Genomic DNA, 23,217 nt, shown 5'->3' with positions numbered 1-23,217 from the left:
AAAATTTTGATTCTGGTACAAATGAACCTCCAAAATTAAAAGAACTTAAAGCCAATGAATGAAAGGGGCGGGCCAAGGACAATCTTGCTTCAGCTTCTAATACACCTTGTGAGAAGCTCACAGTGTGCAGTGAATTCAGAGTAAGCCATTCCAGTCCAGGAGAGGAACCTGGAGAACTGTGCATGACTGAAGGTAGGGCTGGGGTTCTGTTTAGCAAACTAAATTTCACATAGTTGTGATGTACATCTGCTTTGATACAGATTTTCTCAATCTGAAGACAGGTTCTGAAGACGATCTGTAGAGATGAAGTCAGTTAAAGGCGACCTGTCAAGTAAAAAAAAGTTTTTTTTTTTGCTTTTGTAGATTATCAGTGATGAGCAACCTGCCGCGTTCGTTCTCTTGTGGTTTACCAGGAACCCGGCTATCTGTAGTGAGTGTGTAAAGTCATCACATTGACAGCTGTGTGCTCCACCCGGGATGGAAGTCACATTGACTGGGAACGTGTCCCAGGTTGCCCCGCCCGTGCATTGAACGTGATTATGTCACAAGGAGGGCGGAGCTTGGATTCCTGGTAATCAATGAACTTCAATGACATGTGTAAAAATAGTAGTAAGTAGAGGGGCCCCTTTTACGCTGCATGTTACACAACCAGTTTTCAAAGCTTTGTGCTTATGCAGGCAGAAATGAGGTTTACTTGTGGTGTACATACAAGTCTTTCTCCTGGCAGCCCTTTAAGTGTGGCTTCTTTAACACGGCACGTGTGATTGGCTGTCACAGTGGTCACATGATTGAGAGCCCACCTCTCTGGCTTTAATGCCCCCAAGGGCATAGTTACATAGTTAGTCTGGCTGAAAAAAGACAAAAGTCCATCCAGTTCAACCATTAAAAAAAAGTCATAATCCTACACCCACAGTTGATCCAAAAAAAAACAGCAAAGCACGATCCAATTTGCTCATGCAGGGGAAAAAATTCCTTCCTGATCCCCCGAGAGGCAATCGGATATTCCCTGGATTAACTGGCTCCAGCATCATGTGACCACTGTGATTGGCTCTCACTGCTGACTTTAAGGATAGGTTCACACTTCAGTGGGTTTGCGGGCCACGGGATTGGCAGCCTATTCATTTGAATGGGCCACTGTGTCTGCGTTTGCCCATGAAAAAAGGTGCCTGCACTAGGGTTGCCACCTCATCCCTTTAAAACCAAACACATACTAATTACACAGGTTCTGTGGCTGCTTAACCTCCCTGGCGGTATGATTATTTCAGATTTTTGGTGCTGAAAGCGGTACCATTTTTTTGCATGGAAATATGTATTTTTTTTATTGTAGGCCTGTAATTTTTAGGAAAAACTCACTGAAATCTGTCCGAACAAGAGTCTAGTAAACATCCCGGGTATGATAAAATTTGAAACACAAAATCATAAATTATAATTTAATAAATAATCATAAAAATAATATAAAAATAATAAAAAATTTAATTCAATAATATAATCAAACCAAAAACACTGAAATTTGAAATATAGCGCCAAGTTCGCACATTGCTGAGCTCAGTCGCAAAATCGTTTTCAGTGTCTGATGACAAATTTCCCCCACGAATCATTATCACTCAATTCTGCAAGTGGTTCTGATTTACTATCGCTGTTCTCTAGCCGGTCTAAACCCGCTTTTGACCTAAAGGGACACTTTTTGGACGCCATGGACGTTTCTCAGTTTCCAGGCAGAAAGAACAGACAAAATGCAGGCAGGGCGCCGGACAAAGCACTCGGGACAAAATGTATGTGAAATTGGTTGAGACAGCAATGTTTTACTATGTAAAATGTAAAAAAAAAAAAATGACATTTTTTAAAATTTTTAAATTTCCCGCCGCCGACGGCGGCGGCGCCCATATGTCCCGGCGTCACAAGGACAGGACACAGAAGCCGGATGCCGGCATCGGCCGGAGGAGATGGCCGGGGATGCTGCAGGGGACACATCGTGGGAGCGCAGGGTAAGGTAGGTGAAGAACAAATGCCGGAGCAGTGCCGCATGGTATTCCCGAGTGTAGCTCGGGGTTACCGCTCTTGGTACTGAAATGTTACCCCGAGCTACACTCGGGAATACCGCTAAGGTGGTTAAGGTGGTAATTCAACTCACTTAGTGCCTTATTTTAATTAAATTAGCCTCAGAACCTGTGTATTTAACCACTTGCCCTCCAAAGGATTTACCCCCTTCCAGAGCAGGCCATTTTTTGCGATACGGCGCTGCGTTACTTTGACAATTATGCGGTCATGCAACACTGCACCCAAATGCAATTTACGTCCTATTTTCCCCACAAATAGAACTTTCTTTCAGTGTTATTTGATCACCTGTGCGGTTTTAATTTTTTGCGCTATAAACAAAAAAAAACGGCAATTTTGAGAAAAAAAAAACAATCTTTTTGACTTTTTGCTATTGAACAAATCCAGTAAAAAAAACTTTAAAACGTCAAATTTATCATAAATTTATAGTTATAGCGTTTACAAATAGCCTTATAGAGACTCTAATTTTTTTTTACTAGTAATGGCGGCAATCAGTGACTTATAGCGGGCATTCTGACACTGGGGGAACTGACATGGTGTCACTGACATCCCCAGCGACACCAATACAGTGATTAGTGCTAATAAAAAGCACTGACACTGTTCTAATGACACTGGGCAGGAAGGGGTTAACATCTGGGGTGATCAAAGGGTTAACTGTGTGTTGTATGCTGTTTCACTATGGGGACTGTGTGTGTGCTTCACTGTAAGCACACTGCTTTGTATGGCTCTGCAGGGCCATTAATTTACACAAATTGGGATTTTTTTTTAGCAAAGACATGGAGAAGAATACATTTTGGAAGAAATTTATGATAAATTTGAATTTTTAAAGTTTTTTTACTGGATTTGTTTAATAGCAAAAAGTCAAAAATATTGTTTTTTTTTCTCAAAATTGCTGGGTTTTTTTGTTTATAGCGCAAAAAATTAAAACCGCACAGGTGATCAAATAACACTCTGCAGGGCCATACAAAGCAGTGTACAGGAGCTGATAGGGAAGAGATCTGTGTTGTTTATACACAGGTCTCTGCCCCCTCTGAGATACTCCGCGATCACCGGGTGCTGGCGAGTAATCACTGGCCGGGACCCGGTGATTGATAGCTGAGACCGCGAATGGCAGCGTGGGCAGGGCGCGTGCGCCCCCTACCCGGAACTGCAGAATCAGGTATATATACACCTGATTTTGTGCTCCCCTGCCGCCCTGTAGCAGTATTTCTGCTATAGGGCAGCGCGGAACCGGTTAATATGTGTTCGGGTTTAAAGGGATGAGGTGGCAACCCTAGCCTGCACCTTTTTCACAACGCAGCCACAGGGAAATTGCATGGTGTTTTTGCACCATGTGATTTCCTTGTGGTTCCCGTACCCACCAATGCACTGCGGGCTGAGATGAGTGGGGGTGCCATTAGGAATGAATGGCAGCCTCGTGCATCTCTACAGAGCAGTATGTTTTTGCTGCGGGTGGTTATGGGGGCCCTCTGCGATTCCCGCTCCTGAAAACACAGTGTGAACCTAGAGTAATACCTGGGAGGCAGAACAGATTTTGAGTCATGTGACCAATATGATTAGCTCTCACAGTGATCACATAGTTGGGGGCCTGTCCCACTGGCTCTCGATTAGAAGCCTTGACCAAGAGTTGGGGGTAATGGCTTGGCCATTGTGCTGGGAGCATGCAGTGAGTGTGTTTCCAGCACACAACCTCATGCCGTCATAGATACAGAACTGCGGTGGCTGCAAGTTGAAGCCCACCTTTCTTGTTGTTGCATGTTGCGATATGCAGGACAAGTGGTTAATTATACTTTTATGGGCACAAAGCAATAGGTAGTAGCCTAGGTCAACCAATCAGAATTAAACAAAGGAGGGAGGGTGGGGGCGAGCCATGCTGTCTGTGTCTATAGATGCAGACAGCATGGCTCAGGTTCAAGCCTTCAGGTGTACCAAAATATAAAGTGGCCTCCTATGGTGGCACACCAAGGAGAGGAGGAGCCAGGAGTGCCAGTGGGGGACCCAAGATGAGGTGGTTCGCGGGGGGCTGCTCTGTGCAATGGTATTTGTAATGGTAAGTACAATATGTTTGTTATTTCAAAAATTATACTTTACAACCACTTTAATCTTCACTGAGCGGACTGCTCAACCTGAAATGGCCCTGGTTCCTCCTTCCCCTCCTCAATTCCACCTTTCCCACCTCTTCTACACTTGGGATGAGCTTGGGTTCAGGCCAAACCCAGGAGGCAGCTGTCAGTGCCGGGCCAATGGAATCTTCCCGCAGATTCACTTACATAAAGCGTTGTGGTTGCCGGTGACATTATTGACCTAATATGACCAAAGATTAATGACATTGACCTCTTGCATTGGAGTGCCCCCACTGTGGATGAAGGAGCACAGGGGGCATCTCTGAACAACAGCATTGTCAGTCTGGGGGGGGGGGAGTGTTAGATATACTAGCAGATTTAAATACACTTAGAAAATTAAAGCCAAACTCTAGCGAATACGTTATAATCAGTTACAGCAAAACGTTTTTTATTTTTTCATTTTGGGATAAAGGTTTCTAATAAATAAATAAAAGCTGATCATTGTAAGCGTCCCTGTCAGTGGTAAATGGTTTGCCTCATCTCTGTTGCTCATACATTCTGCTGGAGAGCTTGTTCTTTTGAAAAACAACAGACCGTGAGAGCTGTGAAAATGTGGAATAGACTCCCTCAAGAGTTGGTTCTGGCCAGCTCAATGGATTGCTGTAAAAAATTCCTGGATTGTTTCTTGGATACACAGAATATAACTGGATACTTACATTTATAGGTAAAGTTGATCCAGGGAATATCCAATTGCCTCGCGGGGGGATCAGGAAGGAATTTTTTTCCCTGCAGGAGCAACTTGGATCATACTTTGCTGGGTTTTTTGCCTTCCTCTGGATCAACTGTGGGTGTAGGATTATAACTTTTTTTGTTTTTAATGGTTGAACTGGATGGACTTTTGTCTTTTTTCAGCCAGACTAACTATGTAACTATGTAACCTACTGGCTGGATCACCAGATGAAACTGGAAGAAAGAAAACCAGAAGCTGGCAGTATTTGTGCACACTCTAGAGCAGTGGTTCTTAACCTGGGTTCGATCGAACCCCAGGGGTTCGGTGAGTCAGTCTCGGGGGTTCGGCGGAGGTGACCCACACCCGACTCATGATTTGTGATGACATGCCCAGTGGTCGGCAAGCCGCGGCTCTTGTGTGCCGGGCGCCCGCTCCCCTCCCTCCTCTCGGGCGGCAGGGACTCAAATGCAATGATTGGCCAGTCTCGCTGCCACTCACATCCTGATAGCCAGTGATTGGCTGTCAGGATGTGTGTAGGCGGGGCAGCGTGACGAACGTGAGAGGAGCTAGGCTCCTCTCACAGTCCGCCCTGAAGACCGGAACGGCGCGGGAATACAGCGAGAGGAACGCGCGGAGCAAAGGTAAGTGAATTGACACAGGGGGGACTTGGGGACTTAATATGGGGGATGAATTACTATATGGGGGATGAATTACTATATGGGGGATGAATTACTATATGGGGGATGAATTACTATGGGGGATGAATTACTATATGGGGAAGGAATTACTATAGGGGGGATGAATTACTATATGGGGGATGAATTACTATGGGGGATGAATTACTATATGGGGGATGAATTACTATGGGGGATGAATTACTATATGGGGGATGAATTACTATATGGGGGATGAATTACTATGAGGGATGAATTACTATGGGGGATGAATTACTATATGGGGGATGAATTACTATATGGGGGATGAATTACTATGGGGGATGAATTACTATATGGGGGATGAATTACTATGGGGGATGAATATTCATACCGTTTGTTACAACATATCTTTGCGAGTAATCCTTTTCGAGGATGCTGGACGAAGAAAAGGAACAGACTTTGTTGCGAAAATGACATGAGAGTGGCACTTGCCAAGGTAATGCCGCGCATTTCTGAACTGGCCTCTGAAAGACAACAGCAGAAGTCACACTGATTTGCGGTAAATATTCATTATTTTGTTTTTGTGTGAAAATCATGTTTTAATGGTTTTGTTCTTTGTTCTTAATGGTTTTGTTCATTTTGTGCACCTATGTATAAATATATACCTATGTTTTGAATTTTAAAAATCATATTTTATTTTTCCAATTAAGAAGGGTTCGGTGAATGCGCATATGAAACTGGTGGGGTTCAGTACCTCCAAAAAGGTTAAGAACCACTGCTCTAGAGTTTTAGAGATGGTGGTGCAGAAGAATCAAGGGAGAAGCCATACATTCAGTAGTTCAGTTTTGCTTTAACTTATTTATTTCAGGTACTTATATAGCGCCGTCAATTTACACAGCGCTTTACATATATATTGTACATTCACATCAGTCCCTAACCCTCAGGGAGTGTACAATCTAAGGTCCCTAACTTACATTCATACATACACATACTAGGGGCAATTTAGACAGGAGCCAATTCACCTACCAGCATGTCTTTGGAGTGTGGGAGGAAACCAGTGTACCCCTGTGAGGGACCGCCGAGCGGCACCCCTAGCACTCCACTGGTCAGGCGTGCCCAGAGCGCGGAGTCTAAGCCCCAGGGTACTTGTTCACCAGAGCCCCTGATGGTGGGGATGGACTTGTAGTACCCCGGGACCAGGTCGCCACTACTGAGCACACCTGTCAGTGGTAGGGGTGTTCGCCAGGGGCTCCAACCAGGGAGAGCCAGATGTGAGGAGGTTGGGTGACCCCGATGGGATGGATGGCTGAGCAAGTGCGAAGTCAGACAGGCCGAGTTGGTAACGTAGAGGACGGTAAGGTACAAGGGAGCGGGCAGAGAATCGTCGGGTCACACGCCAGGTCAGCAACAGTAGGTCAAATCTAATGAGGGGCATCCAGGAAGAGAGGTCAGGCAAAGCAAGGGTCTGGGCAGGAGAAATCAGCAGGTCAAGAACAATCCGGGTCAAATAACTTACAAGGCACAGGTTCAGATACACAGGGAACAGGTAAGACCAGAAGGCACCGAAATGACAGCTCAGGGACATTTAAATATCCCACCCTGCGCTGCCATTGGTGCCCAGCGGGCGGCCGCGGCTTCTACTGCGCATGCGCGAACTCGAACGCCGCGGCCGGCCCGGACCTAGTGCCCGTGTCCCTGCACAGGGCGGTGCAGTGCGCCTGCGCCGGGACCATCGCGGCGGGGATCGAGGGGATCCCTGACATTGCCCCCCCCTACGGGCAACCTCCGGATGCCCACCCGATCTCTCCACCATGGGTGATCACAAAGAAACCTCCAGACAAGTCTGGGTGCATGGACATTATGGGCTGGTTCCCACGAATTGTCCTCAGGGCCATAGCCCTTCCACTTGATGAGAAATTGGGTCTGGCCCCCCCTTCGTCGGCACTTCAGGATAGTCTCCACCTCGAATTCTTCCTCTTCCTCTTCGGGGATCGAGGGGATCCCTGACAACCCCCATGCAGGCACAGGGAGAACATGCAAACTCCAAGCAGGTGGTGCCTTGGCTGGGATTCAAACCAATGACCCTAGTACTGCCAGGCAGAAGTGCTAACCATTTAGCCACTGTGCTGCCCACTAGGGACACTTTAGACAGGAGCCAGATAACCTACCAGCATGTCTTTGGAGTGTTAGAGGAAACCGGAGTACCTCGAGGAAACCCTCAAAGGCACAGGGAGAACATGCAAACTCCAGGCAGGTGGTGCCATGGCTGGCATTCGAACCAACGACCCTAGTGCTTCCAGATGGAAGTACTAACCATTTAGCCACTGCTTTTCTTGTTCAAACGTTTTATTGGTTTACAAGGGACGGGATAGCCACTGTTTTTCATTGGTGTTCTGTTTTACAGTGAGAGAAACACTCTAACCTTTGTAAATGACTACTGACCAGGGGCGGACTGACCATTTGGAAACTCGGGCACTGCCCGAGGAACCGGGGTCAGTAGGGGGCCCCATGAGATGCCCCTGGTACCTTTTTCATAGGCTTTTTTGAGTTTGGGCAAGGACACAGGGGCCCCATGATCCCCTATTGCCCGGGGGCCCCATGAGTTGTCAGTCCGCCCTTGCTACTGACTACTCATTTACTAAAATTCTGCACCTCCGAAGCAAAGCTGTAAATACTAAATATGGTGCCTAGGCTGAAATCTCCCAAATTGTGAATAGTGGTTTAATAACTTTTAAAAACTTCAGACTTTCCACAAACACAGGGAGTTGTCCTATGAGAATTATTTGATAACTTTAACCGACTGAAATGGCGTGTGCAGAGGAGCCTCTGGGGCCGTTTTCAAGAAGATGATAAAGGGCTGGTGTAACCACAATGAGTTGCACCTTTCTTACTCTCAGAACAGGGCCCCAATTCTGGAGAAAGGGATAAAACAGCAAAAATGGAATACTGACTCAGCATTACAAAAAAAAAAAGTCAAAAGCACCGTATCTTCTTGGGGAAGGAGAAATCCATTGTAGCTTATAAAGGAGTCAAAGAGCGCGACTGCTGTCAGCAGGTTTTGTTTGATATTATAGATTTCTGCTTGGCCCTTTGTAATTAAAGGAGATTTAAACCCGATGACTAAAACCTCATAGAGGCTTAAACATGTTAATGTCATTTCAAAAGTTGCATTCAATTTTTTATTTCTGCAGCTTTCATTAGAAAAATGATCCTGATGAGGAGACCGGAAGTCATCGGTATTCCGATCAAAAGCGTATCACATACTTTATTGTGAAGACGTCACATAAGTCCAAGAAGGTTGGCGCGTTTGGGCCTTGCAGGTTCCCTTCCTCAAAGTGATTTATTTATTTATTACAGGTACTTACAGTATCTACCAGAAGTGAGTACACCCCTCACATTTTTGTAAATATTTTATTCTATCTTTTCATGTGACAACACTGAAGAACAGGGGTGGACTGACCATTTGGAAACTCGGGCAATGCCCGAGGGCCCGAGGTCAGTAGGGGGCCCCATGAGATGCCCCTGGTACCTTTTTCATAGGTTTTTTTGTGTTTGGGCAAGGCCACAGGGGCTCCATGATCCCCTATTGCCCGGGGGCCCCATGAGTTGTCAGTTCGCCCCTGCTGAAGAAATGACTTTGCTACAATGTGACGTAGTCAGTGTACACCTTGTATAACAGTGTAAATTTGCTGTCCCCTCAAAATTGTTGGAGATACAACAGCATGTACTATATAGTATTGTATGTTAATATCACTTGACCAGTAGATGGCACTGTACACTAAGGTTATTAGTTGTGTATATGTGTAAAACTTGTTGGTTCTTCCTATTCTTTATCATCTCTTCAGGAAGTAATATGTCTGCTGAAATGTGCTTTGTATGTTTGCAACTTAAGCCACACAAGTAAAGTCATAGTTCTGCCTCATCACTACCAGTGTCTTCTATAACACATAAACAACAAAAATAACTCCACACACAGCCATTAATGTCTAAACCGCTGGCAACAAAAGTGAGTCCACCCCTAAGTGAAAATGTCCAAATTGGGCCCAAAGTGTCAATATTTTCTGTGGCCGCCATTATTTTCCAGCACTGCCTGAACCCTCTTCGGCATGGAGTTCACCAGAGCTTCACAGCTTGCCACTGGAGTCCTCTTCCACTCCTCCATGACGACATCACAGAGCTGGTGGATGTTAGAGACCTTGTGCTCCTCCACCTTCCGTTTGAGGATGCCCCACAGATGCTCAATAGGGTTTAGGTCTGGAGCAGGGGCGGACTGACAACTCATGGGGCCCCCGGGCAAAAAGGGATCATGGGGCCCCTGTGTCCTTGCCCAAACTCAAAAAAGCCGACGAAAAAGGTACCAGGGGCATCTCATGGGGCCTCCTACTGACCCCGGGCCCTCGGGCAGTGCCCGAGTTTCCATATGGTCAGTCCGCCCCTGGTCTAGAGACATGCTTGGCCAGTCCATCACCTTTACCCTCAGCTTCTTTAGCAGGGCAGTGGTCATCTTGGAGGTGTATCATCCTGTTAGCTCCAAATCTGCACCAGAGGGCACAGCAGTCAGGCAGACTGACAGAGGATGGATCAGCACCTCTATTGCGGCCTTGGAGAGCATAAGCAGCAGGACGGGAGTTCCAGTGAAGTAGATCCTCGCTCTCATGCAGCACTCAACCACACCCCCTCCAGTTCTGCTTAGTTATTTCTAAAAGGTGCCAAGCGGAGCCATGACATCACTGGCTGCGCACTCTGCTCGCCCCCCCAGCCAAGTGCAGCCAAGTCCAACAGGGCAATCTTTGGAACTGCAATATATTTTAGATATTTGAGGTCTACGTTGAATTTGGATGGGGATCCCCAAACAAAGATGAGAAAAAATGGTACCCTCCCCCCAAAAAATCCACACCAATCCCTTATCCAAGCATGCAGCCTGGTTGTCCAAGTAAGGAGAGGGACATAAGTGCGCCCCCTCCCTCTAAACCATACCAGGCCACTTGCTCTCAACATGAAGGGGGAACCTTACCAGGGAAGACCCCCGCTGAAAAAGCCCCTTGTCCCCATGTTGATGAGGACATGGGCCCCCTCCCCACAACCTTGGCTTGGCTTGGTGGTTGTGGGGGTTTATCGAAATCTGGAAATAAGGGGATTACTCATTAACAAAAAAACAGTGAAAAGTTAACAAAAGAAAAACACAGGCACAGTTTTTCAGAAGTCCTTTAACCCCTTGACCTGTGGAAGGTTTTACCCACTTTATGACTAGAGCATTTTTTTTACTATTCAGCACTGCGCTACTTTAACCGGCAATTGTTCGGTCATGCAACACTGTACCGAAATTAAATTTATATACATTTTTTTCACACAAATAGAGCTTTCTTTTGGTAGTATTTAACCACCACCATTTTTTTATTTTATGCTATATAAAACAATATATGACCAACAATTTGAAAAAAACACATTTTTCTGTGAAGAAACCTTTCTGTATTTGGAGATTAAATTTCTTTTCCTCCGGACATAACGAGTGCCCCCTTGTCCTCTGTGATGACACCAGGGTGAATAACTCGAGTTCACTATATGAACCACTGATCTATTTATACATGGAGATCATATCCCCCCTTATGTATTATACATGGTGATCATATCCCCCCTTATGTATTATACATGGAGATCATATCCCCCCTTATGTATTATACATGGTGATCATATCCCCCCTTATGTATTATACATGGAGATCATATCCCTCCTTATGTATTATACATGGTGATCATATCCCCCCTTATGTATTATACATGGAGATCATATCCCCCTTATGTATTATACATGGTGATCATATCCCCCCTTATGTATTATACATGGAGATCATATCCCCCTTATGTATTATACATGGAGATCATATCCCCCCTTATGTGTTATACATGGAGATCATATCCCCCCTTATGTGTTATACATGGAGATCATATTCCCCCTTATGTATTATACATGGAGATCATATCCCCCCTTATGTGTTATACATGGAGATCATATCCCCCCTTATGTATTATACATGGAGATAATATCCCCCTTATGTATTATACATGGAGATCATATCCCCCCCTTATGTATTATACATGGAGATCATATCCCCCCTTATGTATTATACATGGAGATCATATCCCCCCTTATGTATTATACATGGTGATCATATCCCCCCTTATGTATTATACATGGAGATCATATCCCCCCTTATGTATTATACATGGTGATCATATCCCCCCCTTATGTATTATACATGTTGATCATATCCCCCCTTATGTATTATACATGGTGATCATTTCCCCCTTATGTATTATACATGGAGATCATATCCCCTCTTATGTATTATACATGGTGATCATATCCCCCTTATGTATTATACATGGTGATCATATCCCCCCTTATGTATTATACATGGTGATCATATCCCCCTTATGTATTATACATGATGATCATATTCCCCCTTATGTATTATACATGGAGATCAAATCCCCCCTTATGTATTATACATGGAGATCATATCCCCCCTTATGTATTATACATGGTGATCATATCCCCCCTTATGTATTATACATGGTGATCATATACAGTACCCCCTTATGTATTATACATGGAGATCATATCCCCCCTTATGTATTATACATGGAGATCATATCCCCCCTTATGTATTATACATGGAGATCATATCCCCCTTATGTATTATACATGGTGATCATATCCCCCCTTAATCTCCTCTCAAGAGAGAATAAATTCAGTTCCTCTAATCTTTCCTCATAGCTGTTCTCCTCCATGCCTCTTATCGGTTTGGTTGCCCTTCTCTGTACTTTCTCCAGTTCCCCGATGTTCTTTCTGTGAATTGGTGCCCAAACCTGAACTGCGTATTCTAGATGAGGTACAGTATTACAAATGATTTGTACCGGGGTAAAATGATATCTCTCGGAACTTTTTTGTGCCACGGAACATTTTAGCTGTCAGTTTCCCCCACAGTACTTTTTTGTCATTAAAACTCATGTCCTGAGTCTGATGGCCAGCATCTTTCATCCCACATCCTCTGAGCCCAGGTCATCCTGGACTTGCTCCAGCCTGTGACTGGCCAGTAAAAGAAGAAGTGACACAGTGATGCGCTCATCTCTCAGTCACTCTGCTGCTATCAGCATGCTTCTGGTTAGCACATGGACTGATTGGCCTGTTGTGCTGCTTCTTCTCACACTCCACAAGGACTGCAAAATGCAGGTATTTCCACTGCTGGTATTAAAAGGAAGAATACATTATAAGATGTACTAATAATTATAGAGCTGCGATAATTGGGATCTTTTCTATCTGCCTAGGCTTCAGCTTTATTGAGCAAAACTGACCTTTTTGACTTCAGTTTTTTTTCTTACAATCCCCACACACATTCCTAATGTAACTCTATTGGTTGGACTCTAAGCTCCCATTGCATCCATCACTTTACAAAAAAGACATGCAAGTCTTATAAATACAAGTGTACATAGAAGACCGATGGTGGTGTGTAGCTATCTCAGGCTTGCTCATAGTAGATTTCTCCAGAACATATTCTACGTGACCCGGCATAGGATGATGGAGATACATTGAGAATGTAAAGCTGTGTAAATGTTTGGTGTATCATGTTTGGCGTATCATGTTTTGCATATTTTGCGCCGGGGAAAGGTTACTCATTTTTGCTGGCATGGTGTGAAGTTCACAGCACATCAAAATATCGCTGAGATTTTCCACATAACAAGTGTATACATTGCATAGAGACCCATCCCTCTAATGCCCTAATCTCCAGAAGGAATACATGGCACCACGGGCTGAGCTGGAATCCACAGCACATGGACGCGTTACCTCCGCTGACCGCTGACATCACCCCCCCCCATCATTTCCCTGACATCCTCCTTTGTTTCATATCTTGTGAAGCTGTTAAATTATAATGGAGAGCAAACATGAATTAGCAGAGGTCACAAACCTTTGTCAGCATGTGAGATGTGTCAACTCCAAACATTTCACATCCAGGGGCGGACTGACAACTCTATGATCCCGGGCAATAGGGGATCATGGGGCGCCTGTGTCCTTGCCCAAACTCAAAAAAGCCTATGAAAAAGGTACCAGGGGCATCTCATGGGGACCCCTAATGATCCCGGGCCCAGTGCTCGAGTTTCCAAATGGTCAGTCCGCCCCTGGCCACATCATATATTTACGAACTGAAAAAAAAGTTTTATAAATGTAGTGCTACCCCCGTACCGCGCTGGTATTTCACCCAGGCTTTCCTCTAAATCAGGGGTGTCCAAACTGCGGCCCAAGGCCTGGATGTGGCGCTTTGCTACCCTTTATTATTATTATTATACAGGATTTATATAGCACCAACAGTTTGCTCAGCGCTTTACAAAATAAAGGGAGACAATACAGCAACAATACAGTTCAATATAAGAGGGTTAGGAGGGCCCTGCTCCTTGGAGCTTACAATCTAAGAGGGAGGGACTGGTGGTACAAAAGGTAGTAACTGTGAGGGATGGACTGGTAGGAGGAGTAGAAGATTCCATTGTTAGCTGAAGGCAGGATAGGCTTCCCTGAAGAGATAGGTTTTCAGAGATAGCCTGATAGTGGGCAGAGTAGGCAATAGTCTGATAGCTTGGGGTAGAGAGTTCCAGAGGATGGTGGAGGCTCTGGAGAAGTCCTAGAGATGAGCATTGGAGGAGGAGACAAGGGAGCTAGAGGGCAAGAGGTTGTGGGATGAGCAGAGATGACGGTTTGGGTGATATTTGGAGACAAGATTGGTGATGTAATTTGGGGCAGAGTTATAAATGGCTTTATATGCTATTGTTAATGTTTTGAATTTTATTCGTTGGGCAATGGAAAGCCAGTGGAGGGATTGGCAGAGGGAGATGGCAGATATGGAATGGTTAGTAAGGTGGTTGAGTCTTTATCCAGCCTTTGGGGCACTATTCCTCCCACTGAGACCAACAATGGGGCAGTACTTCTTCCATTGAAACCAATGATCCGGTACTATTCTTCCCACTAATACCAATGATGGGGCACTACTCCTACTGGCCATCATTCCTGTGGCCATGTTTATTCTCACTGATGCTGGAGCCAGGACAGTTTCTATCCTTGCTGGGCCTTATCCGACCCTAAAGTCTAACCCTAGGTTCACACCTATGCGGCCGTGTGGGCCGCATTTGCACGGGCACAAGATCCCATTCATTTGAATGGACTCCCATACCCGTGACACGCAGAGAAGAAGTCCCTGCACTACTTTGGAAAACACAGCCCGCATGGGAGCCTTGGTTCCCAGTACAGTTGCGTTTCCCAGTATTGGCGGCGTGCCATTAGAATTAATGGCACCCACCCGCGGGTCTGCAATTCTCTGTGCGGGTGGTGTGGCTGCACGGATTTTCGTAGCGGCACCACATGAACAGATGTGAACCAGGGGTGAAGGACAGTATACTGGCCCTTGGTTTGAAAGGTTTGGAGACCTCTGCTCTAAATCTTCACTAGCTGCCAAGCACATAGTATTTCCTATACCAGGTGCACACAACTTCTGCTCGTTACTCCAGTGATCAGTCTAGGGGTTTTAGTTTTTGTTACAATAAACAAATAATAGCGCAGCGCCTTCCAATTACTACAATACTCCTTGTGACAATACCTAAATCAATATAACATATGTGCAAAAATAGGTCCCATAGAATATAATGTGTATTTTTTGATGATCTTCCAATTTTACACCGATTCACATATCTATTCAACCAAACTCTTCATGTTCATTAATTGTGCTCCTCCACCATCTCCCAAGATGTTCTCTCACCTGGAGCTTTTTGAACTCACATTTTACACAGTAATGTTTGGTCATAAAGCACTTGTGTCCTCCTAGTGGGACTAATGCAGGCCATAGATGGGTCGAAAATCGGCCGATTTTTTGGCCGAAAATAAAATCGGCCGATTTTCGGATCGTTAGTGGGCTAATTGTTCGGCCGTTTTTAGGTATTTTGGCAGATTTTTTTCATCGGTAAAGTTGGAAAAAAATCGGACGATTTTGCCGATCGGCCGATTTTCGCAGCAATGATGGGCAAATCAGCCGATCTTTTTACCGATAAAAAAATCTGCGCATGAGCAGTGACCTGCAAGAGGAAGACAAAAAGAAGATGAAAAAAGAAGAAGAGGATGAAGAAGAGGAAGAGGATGAAGAAGAGGAAGAAGAAGAGGAAGAAGAAAAGGATGAAGAGGAGGAGGAAGAAGAGGAGGAAGAAGAAGAATAGGAAGCAGAAGAGGATGAAGAAGAAGAAGAAGAGGATGAAGAAGAGGAAGAAAAAGAAGAGGAGGAAGAAGAAGAATAGGAAGAAGAAGAGGATGAAGAAGACGAAGAGGATGAAGAAGAGGATGAAGGAGAGGAAGAAGAAGAGGAAGAAGAAGAAGAAGAAGAAGAGGAGGAAGAAGAGGAAGAAGAAGAGGAAGAAGAGGATGATGAAGAAGACGAGGATGAAGAAGAGGATGAAGAAGAGGAAGAAGAAGAGGAAGAAGAAGAAAAAGGATGAAGAAGAAGAAGAGGATGAAGAAGAGGAAGAAGAGGATGAAGAAGAAGAAGAAGAGGATGAAGAAGAGGATGAAGAAGAAGAGGATGAAGAAAAAGAAGAAGAGGATGAATAAGAAGAAGAGGATTAAGAATAAGAGGAAGATGAAGAAGAGGATTAAGAAGCTGAAGAAGAGGATGAAGAAGAGGATGAAGAAGAAGAGGAAGAGGAAGAAGAAGAAGAGGATGAAGAAGAGGATGAAAAAGAAGAGGATGAAGAAGAGGAAGATGAAGGAGATGAAGAAGAGGATGAAGAAGATGAAGAAGAGGATGAAGAAGAAGAGGATGAAGAAGAAGAAGAGGAAGAAGAAAAAGAGGATGAAGAAGAAGAGGAATTCCAGTCCTGCAAAAAGTGTCCCTGCAGAGAGCTCCGCTATTTCTTTGACAGTTCCTTGACATTTATAGCGGTTGCAACAATGTATCTATTTGTTTCCGAATAAAAACATCCGTATCCTAAATGGATACAAATAGATACATTGTTGCAACCGCTATAAATGTCAAAGAAATAGCGGAGCTCTCTGCAGGGACACTTTTTGCCGGCTGTAGACGGGATGAAAATCGGCCAATTTTTTTTACCGTTGCTGGTAACGTCGGCCGCTTGAACGACCGATTTTTTGTTTTTTTAAAGAAAAATCGGCCGATTTTCGACCCACCTATGGCCTGCACAATAGAATGATGTGAGTGCAATTGGTTTTTATTTATTCTGACCTATAATAAAGCAGTTTTACACTATGGAGGTCTACCTTTTCACTGCTGAATTGAATATTCTTCAAGTATCCCTGTGCCTGTCTACCTTATGACCTGGAGGGGTTTCTAGTGAAGATACTGGGTTGGCTTAAAACTTGTTACAGCCAGGAAACTAGACCACCAGGAGGTTCCATATCAGAAGGATCAAGGAGAGATCCATAAGGCTATATGGCCCTTAGGGGTCGATGAGCGGAGGTGAGAGGCCACTGCAGCCATTTTCTTGGAGAGCACCTATTGGTGGGTCATGATCGTTTATGCATGTTATGGAAGATTAGAGCACTGCAGCTGTGTCTACACGTTCACTTACATTGTTGGACTTGGTTATACATCTGTGTTCTACTTGGTGCATATGTCAAGCACCTATCCCTCCACAGGGATCCACGTGTTTTTGGGCTATAGTCCCAACTGTGGGGATAAAGGGTCACCTCTAATTTGATCCCTCCATGGGATTGGGTTCACTGTAGTCACCTATTCGGTCTGCCGTGACCTGAGTTGTGTTTGGAGCACATAGTGTCACCGTTACTTATTTATTTATTGTACATTTTCTATGCAATTTATCTGTTACTGAGCGCTACACCATTCTCTTTATTAATAGAATGATAATTCCCAGATGGATCTCCTTCTTCTCACAGCAATCTCTCGTGCTTTCTCCTCCTCCACTTTTATTCACTCTGTAAAAAAGTGGAGTAGGCAGAAATAGTGTTTTATCCTTAAAAACGCTTTATTACTAAAAACATTTAAAATACCACTCACATTTTCATGGTGCTTGATCACACCAGATATATACAGCATAAAACTAGTAATCACAGGCTCTCCTCTCATTACCCGGATTATATGATATGGGACTTTTTTTGTACATATGTTATGATATATTGAATTAGGTATTGTCACAAGGGGTATTGTAGTAATTGGGAGGCGCTGCACTATTATCTGTTTATTGTATACTTTGACACATATCTATGAGTGTGTGAAGGGTGTAGGCGACTTTAAGAGGGATTGTTTTAGGCTCTGTTCACATATATGCATTTTGCGTTTGATGCTTTCTCCAGTGCTTTTTGCAGTTTGTTTTGCTTTTTTTCTACATGCATTTTTGATGTGTTTTTGACACATTTTTTGTTTTGTTCAGCTCTTTTTTTTTTTGTTAAAGTGGAATTTTTTTTTGTTGTTAGACAGAATAACAATGCAAACTGCAGCAAAAATGCACTACCATGCATTTCAGCAGATTCTCCATTGAACTCTGTTGTAGCAAAAACTCTGCTTTTTGCTTTTAAAAAAGTCCCTGACCCTTTCCAACAATGCAGCAGCTCAAAAAAAGCATAGATGTGAACATGCTCCATAGGAAACCATGCTAAATGGACTGTAGTGCGTTTCTGCAAAAAGCACTAAAAACCGCATTGGTGTGAACGGAACCTTATATTGGTTGCTCGCAGAATTAACACAAGTATTGGATAGGATAGGGAAGGGACACGGTAGGATACTTCGAACTAAACTATTCACAATTAAGGACAGCTTTCTCTAAGTGGATCTGTGGGTTTCCTTAGTATATGGGTGTCAAAACTGGTGGCCCTCCAGCTGTTGCCAAACTACAAGTCCCATGAGGCATTGCAAGATTGACAGTTACAAACAGTGGTGTATTTAGCTATTGTACTGCCCTAGGCAATACAAAAATCAGACACCCCCCTCCCTCCTGCAGAGAGAGCCTGACATTGACCAACAACACCCCTGCCCTCCCCCCAACCAGGGGAGCCTTCAACTAACACACATTCCCCAACGAGACAGAGAAATACACTACTGACCTTTACAGCTCCGGACATCCCCCCGGAACAAGAGTCGGGCTCTGCATACACCATCAAGCAGCCCACAGCCTCTCTCAGATCCCACCTGGTTCCCATGCCACATGTGTCCCTTCTTCTGTCCTTTTTTCCAGGGGGCGGTGCTGCCCCCCCCTGAAAATGACGCCCTAGGCAAATGCCTTGTTTTCCTTGTGGTATATACGCCCCTGGTTACAAGCATGACTCCCAAAGGCAGCAGCATCATGGGACTTGTAGTTTCACAACACCTGCAGGGCCGCCAGTTTGACACCCCTGCCTTAGTAGAACAGTGTAACAGACTGTACAGAGAACTGAGCAAGGTCCTACTGTAAAAATGTAGAACCAAATGGACAGTTGCACTTCTGGACATAAGTCGGTATCCCCTCTAGCTCACACCCAGCAGCTGACTATGTAGGTCCTGAGCAGGGGCAGACTGACCATTTGGAAACTCGGGCACTTCTCGAGGGCCCGGGGTCAGTAGGGGGCCCCATGAGATGCCCCTGGTACCTTTTTCATAGGCTTTTTTGAGTTTGGGCAAGGACACAGGGACCCCATGATCCCCTATTGCCCTGGGGCCCCATGAGTTGTCAGTCCGCCCCTGGTCCTGAGGGGTTTAAACAACACAAGTCCCAGGATCCCTTATGAATGGTCTGTACTCACAAGACCCTTGCTGCAGGTCACCTTTGTCCGTGATACCAGACAGGATCTGTAGACATCCGCCTCAGTCAGCTATCAGAAGCACCCTGGGTTTCAAAGTTCTGACCCTCGGGTCACACACCCGAAGCCTCCTGGCAGCATCCTCCTTCTCAGGAGAAGAGGAAGAAGAACCCAGACCCCATGTGCTCACTGAATATAAATTCTAGCACCCAGCATGCTCAGGAGCACCACTCCCTGTTATTGGCTGAAGCTGTATCCATATTCATACTATCCACCCAGAACCTTCGTTGGTTAGCTGGATACAGATGAGCCTTCACCCAGATGCAGCAGCACTGTGAGTCACATGGGATACACTAGCTAAACAAATGTAGCCCTTCTGTTAAGCAGATAGAGGGCTATTAAATTTGCCTAACAATCTCCTGTTAAGCAGAAGCCCATATTATGCTGTACTCAACTATCTACATCCTAGCACCTATCTATTGAGCCTTCTCTTACATCAAGGTCCCAACCAGAGTACCCCTATTTCAGAATCACTATCACAGCCTCCCTTACATCACGGTCCCCACCAGAGTCCCCCCCTTACATCAGGTCCAGTCCAATATTCCCAACACAGACGTTCCTGAGAGTGGCTGAAGAGCAATAGACCATCAGCAAGAAACCAGAACAACTCAAAGCAAGGGATATGTCATAGCACACCAGAGAGTTCAATAAAAGGGTCCAATGTTTCACTGAGCAATCATATCACAGAAAAGATTAGCAATGTTTCAAAGCCACACAGGACCCCTGCATCATGTGACCAGCATGCAGACAATTCCCATTGGCTGGCCAGAAAAGGAGTTTTCTGAGGATTCCGAAATGAGATGATATTGGGCTGATAGGAGTGAAGTGATGATTATTATTATTATACAGTATTTATAAAGCGCCAATAGTTCGCTCAGCGCTGTACATTACAAAGGGGGACAGAACATGTGACAGAACAATACCAATACAATGCAAAACATGAGGGGATTGAGGGCCCTGCTCTTTCGAGCTTACAATCTAGGAGGGAGGGGATGGTGGTACAGGAGGAGATAGCTGTGGGGGATGGAGTGATAGGAAGAGTGGAGGAGGTCGGCAAGTTAGCAGGGGGTGGGGTAGGCTTCCCTGAAGAGATGGGTTTTCAGGGTGTGCCTAAAGGAGAGGAGAGTAGGTGATAATCTGATGGGTTGGGGCAGGGAGTTCCAGAGGATGGGTGACACCCTGGAGAAGTCCTGGAGGCGGGCATGGGAGGAGGAGACCAGGGAACTAGAGAGAAGGAGGTCTTGTGATGATGAGGGTGACAAGCAGTTCTTGGGATCTGAATGGGGGTATTTAGGTAGGGAAAAAATTTCACTGGGCAAGATGTGCAAAGGGGGTTGGGTTGGAGGTATGGGCAAAATATGGTTGTTGGATGGAATTGGGCTTTAAAAAAAATGATGTTGTTGTATATTGTGACATGTCAGGAAATGTATTTATACAGACTTTTAAGGTCAGTGAATGGTCCATTTAAACTTGTTTTTTTTTAACAGGAAAGAAGATGGCTTTACTAGAAGAGATGAGATGAAACAAATGGATGACACTGCTATGTAGGAAGACTTAAAGTGGACTCTGTAAACCAGCCAGGAATAAGGTCAAATCGTTTTTTTTTTCTTTTTAGGGAAAAAAAGGTCTAAAATCACAATAGCATTAGTTATCTTATTAATTTAAATGTTCAGTTTATTATTGGTGACATTAGCTCAGAGCCTGCATGTCTAGACCTCTCCTCCCCATCAAGATATAGCTCAACAGCTGCAGTCTTTCTGCCTCCTTACATAGCACAATTCTTATGCTAATGGTAGGTATACGCTGACCGTGAAGGAAAGCGAGGTCACTGGTGAGGTTTCAGCTACTTTCACGATTCAGAAGCGTTTATTGCTAATATCACATTTCTACCATACGGGAAGACTCTATGGGGCGGCCATCAACTTGAGATTAATTGGGAAAGGCTATTTAGTAAACTCACTCTTAGAATTTCCCCTTGCAATAAATGTAGTTGTGATTTGTGCATTATACATACAGCTCCCATATATGTGACATGATGGATTTATCTGTCCATGGCAACTGTCGCCACCTTTTATTGAGGACAAAAAAGACAACTCAACTCATTGTATTTTCAAGCCAAACTCAAAGAATTATTTGTAATGCATACTTGTATATTGGACTATCTTGGCACAATAAATTACTCAAACCTGATGATCCTCTGGGGAAGATGACAATCACTTTAGTAGGGGGAGCACGATCAACTTCCCCATTACACACTGACCATAAGGGCTCGCTCACTCGCTTGGCACCACCACCATCCACAGAACACTTTGTATTTTTTCAATAAATACAAAGCATTCTCTGATTGGGGGAGGTACAGGGGAGGGACAGTTACGTCACGATTTCCACCTGTTATTACCTTAAGTGTAAATTCACATTTTCACAAAAAATGAAAAGGTGAACGATTACATTGTACACCATCGTCACCCCCTGCCCCCATCCCCTGGTCCCTGCTGCACTTAATTCCATGGATGATTAGAAGTCACTGCCCATGCAGCCTATGCAGCAGTTCAGGGATTTGAAAGACTCACTCTTCTTTTTTATCTTTCCTTAGGGCTCCTGGGACGGATTAGAGTGTTTCCAATTAGCCAAAGTGGTCACGTGTCAGCAGCTGTGTGGGCAGTCACAGCCAATCACCCATGGAGGTAAGTGCAGTGGGGATCTGGGGGTGGGGAGGATGTACAGTGTTAGTTCATCTTTTCATTTTTTGTGAAAGGGTGAACTTACACTTTAAAGCAACTTCCAATACACTAGCACTATGGTGGCTTTGTGCCCCAAATATTATAATAAGGGGGCTGGCTTAACTAAGTGCTCCCTTATTGGCCCTTTCAAGCCTGCTGGATATAGTGCATTATGGCTTTAAAACATTCTTTTGGACGAATCTGCACATGCATTTGCCAGGACTGCAAATCTTGAACCCCCAGGGTTTGCCTCAAAACCATAGTAGCTGTGAACCCAAACCTCTTGCCTAAAGGTGATGACTCTGTTGATGGTTCTGACCAGGTCTTGTTGGCTTACAACCAGGGTACCTCTAAGTCCTGTTCCATATTAGCTCTCCTTTAATAAATCCACAAGAAGGACTGACACTACTGAACAATGTTCTGTACCTGATTGAGGTAAACCTGGTTATAGATTCCTCCATCTAAACAAACAAGCTGGATGGAGGAACCCTCCTCACTAGGACATTGTATTTTGACAGAGGGACTCGGATGCTTATCAAACCTTTTCTTGTTTATTTGACAGAAGTCAAAATTCATGTCTATCTACGGGCATGACCACGCGCTAATCAAAAGTCGGCCAGTCCCTGCTGAACCAGCTGAAATTCAATCCATGTATGGCCACCTTAAGGATGGGCAAAGAGTCCAAGTTATTGTAATGCTTTCATGTTGGAAATTTGTAAAGGGCCAAGGCAATACATAATGATATTGCACAATACATTTTTATATCTTCCACAATATCTCATAGATCTCATGAGTTTAACATGTTGATGTAAAATGTTGTGTTCAGTCTTTTATACTCTACCATTTCCATTAAAATAAAACAAAAAAGCGTGCTATCCCTTTAAATAAAATACATAAATAACTGAAAATTCATGAATATGTGCAAATAAACAAATGTAAACACATCTGACATAATAAATATGTGCGAATTAACTTATCGGCTGACAAAAAAGTTCAGGTACTACTATAATTTAATAGTCCATGATGGATCAAAATTGTGAAAATTTGCTCAGTGCTTGTAAACTTCCACAAAAAAGTGCTCCAGCGCTCAAGGTGCTCCTTAAGGCGAAATAGAGGGGCTTCTTACCAAATCAAAATGATCTCGAATTACAGAG

General features: G+C 44.4%; 1 long non-coding RNA gene across 2 annotated transcripts in view; it reads left to right on the top strand.

Moving 5' to 3' along the window:
* The window catches only part of LOC149462022 (uncharacterized), a 185,243-nt gene extending 162,230 nt beyond the window's left edge, over positions 1-23,013 (top strand). For both annotated transcript variants that reach the window (XR_016312729.1, XR_016312728.1), the window contains exons 2-4: positions 20,831-20,931; positions 21,937-22,027; positions 22,626-23,013. This is a non-coding gene — a long non-coding RNA (uncharacterized LOC149462022). The remainder of the gene's footprint in view (positions 1-20,830; positions 20,932-21,936; positions 22,028-22,625) is intronic.
* Positions 23,014-23,217: the final 204 nt, after the last annotated feature.

Source organism: Staurois parvus, unplaced genomic scaffold (assembly GCF_062004578.1).
Source record: "Staurois parvus isolate SC_StPar_1 unplaced genomic scaffold, SC_StPar_1.0 ptg000187l, whole genome shotgun sequence".
Lineage (NCBI taxonomy): Eukaryota > Metazoa > Chordata > Amphibia > Anura > Ranidae > Staurois > Staurois parvus.
Note: the sequence above shows the minus strand (reverse complement) of the source record. Positions and strands in the feature narration are given on the sequence as shown.